Source organism: Micromys minutus, assembly GCF_963924665.1.
Source record: "Micromys minutus genome assembly, chromosome: 20".
In the NCBI taxonomy this organism is placed as follows: domain Eukaryota; kingdom Metazoa; phylum Chordata; class Mammalia; order Rodentia; family Muridae; genus Micromys; species Micromys minutus.
In genome coordinates, this window is record NC_137955.1 from 16,299,608 (window position 1) to 16,304,936 (window position 5,329).

The 5,329-nt window shown below is 43.1% G+C and overlaps 1 pseudogene across 1 annotated transcript; it reads right to left on the reverse strand.

Moving 5' to 3' along the window:
- Nucleotides 1-402: 402 nt before the first annotated feature.
- Nucleotides 403-1,609, reverse strand: LOC308433661 (microfibrillar-associated protein 1-like; annotated as a pseudogene). Its single transcript has one exon. The product of its transcript is annotated as a microfibrillar-associated protein 1-like (transcript).
- Nucleotides 1,610-5,329: the final 3,720 nt, after the last annotated feature.

Here is a 5,329-nt window from a genome sequence, read left to right on the forward strand (position 1 = left end):
GTGTCCCAGATTAAAGTTGTGCACTACCAAGCCTGGATCTAGGACTTGCTTTGTTCTAGATGACCTTGAACTCAGTGATCTCCTGCCTTAGGCTCCTAGGATTCATAGCAGCTGTGCCTCAAGACCTCCATGCCAAGATCCAGGTCAGAAACTTGTATCTCCCAGCCTCAAGATCAGGATCACAAGTGAGCCTTCCAATTCTGGATTGTGGTTCATTCCAGATATAGTTAAGTTGACAAGGAATAGCCACTACAGCACCTTCAAACACTAGTTATGGCCACAAGTCTGGAAAGCTCTGAACAAGAACTAAGTAAATAATGGTTCCAGAAAATTGAGGACCAGATCCCCATGTTGGAACAAGTAGTTGAAGTCTAGGTGGTTTTTCCTCTCCTTGGCAGATGGTCACCCAAATACATCTTGCGCCCCTGCAGCCTTTGGTTTAAAGAATTTTGTGTTCTGGGCACTCTCTTGGCCCAATGCAGAGTCAAAGGAAGTGGTATCTTGATTCACAAGCTGGGTTCACTTGGTGCCACTAGACTGTCCCAAATTCTTGAGCTGCATGACTTTCGGAAGAATGGTTTTGTTGGAATGGTCCTCAAGAGTAGGTGCACTGAAATTCTCTCTTGTAGACTTCTTCGTCCTCATCCATAAAGAAGGCACCTCGGTCAGAAAACTTTTGTAAAAACTTGTATTTGCCTTTAACAGCTTTGTTGCTAATGACTTTGCCATTTGTCCCGAAGTTCAGCCTGCCTTTGTTCCTCAGTCAGGTTTCTCAAGCGTTCAATCTCTGCTTTCTCCTTCTCATGCGCTGCGCTTCTCGGTCTTCTCTGTCCCTCTTGATTCTTTTGAGCTCTTGGACCTTCCACGCTTCATATTCCTCCACATTTTCATCATCGGCATTGAATGCATCCAGGGCCGCAGGAGACCGCTTGTTTTTCTCTGACTCTTTCATGGTCTTTTCTACAATTTGAGCGTGTACTTCCGCTGCTCTTCGGCCATGTGTTTTGCTTCCTGTTCCAGTTCCTTCTGTTTCAATACTTCTCGTTCTTGAACTGTCACCTGATCCTTTTTTCGAATGAAGACAGGCTTAAGTCGAGGCTCCAATTCATCTTCACTGTCTGTGTACTCCTCATACTCTGACTCTGACTCAGACTCCTCCCCAGAGCGTCCTCCTCCCCAGAGCATCCTTCATTTTCCACTCCTGTGACTTTCATCTCTTCACTTTTTCTCTCCTGTGCTCGCTGATGCATCAAGCCACGGCGCTCTATTTCTTCACAGTCAGTTTTTCCTCCTCTTTCTCACTGCTATCTTCTCGTTCCATACGCCAAGCATCTTCTACTTCCGAGTCACTTTCTCCCACTCCTTCAGGTTCACTATTTTTCTGCGTGGGCCAATCTCTCTTCCACATCTTCACTAATGAAGTTCTGTAACCGCCAAAGTCAGGGTCACTGGATGAATCCTCCTCCTGTCCCTCAGGCTCGGCTTCTTGTTCCTTAGCTTTCTTAACGAACTGAAATTCTTCATCTGAGGACTCCATAGGGACATAATCTGGTCTCCTTCCAGACACATGACATTTTACTTTCACTGTTTCCATTCAAATCTCTCCTTTCTCATTGCAAACTGGGACAGCCCCAACCGTAGACCGAATGAGCGGCTGCTTCTTGAGTGTGCTTGGCACCACAAGGTGGTGGATGTCGCGGAGACAGCTCAAAATTGACTGAATCCCAACAACAAAGAGTAAGGAGCAGAACTCTGCTTCCCAGCTAGCTTTGCCCAACACTGCTGCTCAACGGAGACCATGACTTTTATTGGGGTCGTGGCACGTGTGCAAAAGGGAGGTTCAATGCGGCAACAATGTTGCTCTTGGGCAACTAGAGATCTGTAGTCTCCGGGTCCCTCAAAAGCTGACTGTAAAGATGCCTGATTGTTGTAGAGTTCCCCTTCAGCAACCCATGGGTGTGCCTGATTGTTAACAACTAATATCCTCAAGAAGAACATAATTTCACTGTACTCTTCCAGAATGTCCAGCAGAGAGAGGCAGGCACAGTGGTTGTTGGGAAGGGGCCCTAAACCACTGGCTTTTCAAACTTGACTTTGTAATATATATTCTACTTGTGTAAGTACAAATTTTATAGTCTCAAATCCATTCAGTACTGTGGGTGGCAGTTCCTCGGGATAAATAAGACTAGATTCAACCTTAGAGTCTTGAATTGACATGATTTGTGGGACACAACCAACTCCTGTGTGTGTGTGTGTGTGTGTTTGTGTGTGTGTGTGTGTGTGTGTGTAAAGAGAAGGTTAACATAAAAAACAATTAAAATTAACGAGTTCTACAAGTGTTTTGTGGATCACACTTCTCTACACTGGACTGGCAACTGTTTGATTTCCCTGTTTTGCACTCAGGATTTGATCATCAGCCTGCTTCTAAAATTTCCCAGAGTGAGACTATATCGTAGCAATGCTATTGAAACATTTATGTTAAGTGTTGGTAAGACCCATTTTCTAGAGTGTACTCAGAGAGGCCTCTTCAGAAGCCCAGCTCTGCTTCTGCCCTAGGGGTAATCAGGCACCATGGAGAGTCAGGCTAGAATGAAATGAATGAAGCTTGTCTGGGCAGGGCGGGCTCACGGGATCTCAGTCTGAAGGGTATTGGGGAGTGGCGCTTCTCCAAGACTACTTGTTTTTCTGTATCACAACTCTTCTCTGCTGTGAGAAGTGAAATACTCTTCTAGATATTTAGTGAACCAAGTCTCTTTATTCTGAGGTAACAAGGGCTATAAACGTTGGGGAGTGGGAAGGGGTTTTTGTGGTGAGTGTATATTATTGGCTGAGGTGCTGGGGACCCTTTATTTGCATGAAGATGGATTTCAGATGCTTAAGCCTGTAATTTGGCCTTACAGAGCTTACATGACTACCTCAATGGTGGTAGAGGTGGGAGGGGTGAGGCTATGTGTCCCCAGGGCCACAGACTGAGACTAGGAAGGGAGCATTGGTCTTTACTCCTGCTGTTCTCAAGATGAGATTTTGGTCTCAAAAAGAGATTTCCTGGGTTTGGATACTTTTTGATTTCACTTTTGTTCTGATCCTGTACACTCTGGTCACATTTGTCCCACAATTTAGTATTTAGATGTATTCTGTCTGTATTTTGTTTTTGAGGTTTTGAATAACTCCTAGCTTTGGAGAAGCCAATATAAGACAATGTTAAAACATGTTGAGCAGAAGGCAAGGCAAAAATGATTTACATCTCATCATAATTTTAGACTTCATAAAACAAGACAAAATATTATTCACTTGTCTCTCAACTTGCAAGAAAAACTTTTGACTTCTTCATGGAAGTACAAGACAGTAACCAGAAGGAGTTTAAAATAATCTGTGATGAACATTATGTAAGAGTACCACATCATTTCTTTTTTCAATTTTTTTGGGGAGATGGTAGGTAACCTTCTCAGATCTTTCATAGCTTTCATTCTTTCTCTAGGAAGCTTCTTTGTTGGGTATTCCAGCTAATGTGATCCCCGTTGGGTCCTGGAAGCCTCTTGCTGGCTGGCAACCCCATAGGAAGAACTGCAACATCAGCCAAAAAGACTCCCCAGAGCTTCCAGGGACTAAACCACTGTGATGGTTTGTATATTCTTGGTCCAGGGAGAGGCACTATTAGTAGGTTTGGCCTTGTTGGAGTAGGTGTATTCCTGTGGGTGTGGGCTTAAGACCCTCACCCTAGATGCCTAGAAGTCAGTCTTCCACTAGCAGCCTTCAGATGAAGATGTAGAACTCTCAGCTCCTCCTGCACCATGTCTGCCTGGACACCGCCATTCTCCTGCCTTAACGATAATAAACTGAACCTCTGAACCTGTAAGCAGCCCCAATTAAATGTTGTCCTTATAAGGATTGCCTTGGTTATGGTGTATGTTCAGAGTGGTAAAACTGTAACTATGACAACCACTAACCAAAGAATACACACGGAAAGGCCATGGCTCCAGCTGTATAAGTAGCAGAGGATGGCCTTACCTGGCATCAATGGGAGAAAGACCCTTGGCCTGGGAAGGCTTGATGTCCCAGTGTGGGGGAATGCTAGGGTAGTAAGGAGGAAGTGGGTGGGTGGGTAGGTAGGGGATCACCCTAATAGAAGCAGGGGGAGGGGTTGGGATAGGGGGTATTTGGAGGGAAAACTGGGAAGGGAGATAACATTTGAAATGCAAAGAAATAAAACAAGCAACCAAAAATTTACAGAAAAAGAATAAATATTTCAGCTTAGCTGGAGTCTGGCAGAGGTCTTCTTGAAACACCATATTCAATTGGAGTGGTGAAGAGGGGCCAGAGTATTCTTAGCATGGGAAGCTGCTGTTCATAGTCGATTGTTTTCCCCACCCCTCACAATTAAAGTGTCATGCTTAAGCAATAGGTAAGAATTAGGAAATAGGTTCCAGAGAGTATTTTTTTGAGACTGAAATAGTCTTATTTCTTCAAGTTAACTCATAAAAGAAAATTCTATTTGTTTCAATGATTTGCAGTTTTCTAATACCCAGGGTCTTGTTTAGTAGATCACTCTAGAGACTCACAGGCATTCATTATTCAGTGCTTAAATAATGGTTGCAGAACGTCATAGGATCCCTAGAATTCGGGATAACTGCTAGCCACAGTGTTTTATGATAAAATACAGAAGTCTCACAATGGAACAACTGTTCTAATAGTTTGACCAACCCAAAGTTTAAACTTGGCATGCATTTTAAAAGGCTTTTGCTTCTGTTTGAGTACAGTGCTTTCTTGTTTTAGCAATTATTTGGGAAGTCTGACTCATTTATATTAAATTTAGCCTTAACCTGTTTCATTGCTACACCATTAAAGAAGCATTTGGAATTATGTAAACCCTGATAAATTTTGAATCCTGTAATTTGAGAAGAAATACAACTGAGCGGTGCCTTAAACAGAAATGGGCTCTGTTTGCTTTCATAGGCAATTTACAAGATGCAGGAAATACTGTGCATTTATCTGCTTGCCTGGGTTTTGTCATGTGGCAAACTCGAGGTAAGTAACAGCTGTCAAGGAAAAGCAGCATTAATACTCAAAGATCAGCACCGTCTGTTTCACCACATGTGTGCATATTCAGGGTTAGGCTAGTTGGTAAATTATAAATTGGACACATTATGTCATAATACTCAAGATTGGTACAATGGCAGCATTTGGCTTTTGCATTGAGCTCAGTGCAAAAAGAACAGTGAAGGTAAATAAACAGACCTGGGTATCCATAAGCCAGGTTAAATGTGATGTGACTTCAAAGAGAAGAGGAGGGCTCATCAATTTAATAACTGATGGCCTTTGGAGAATCTAT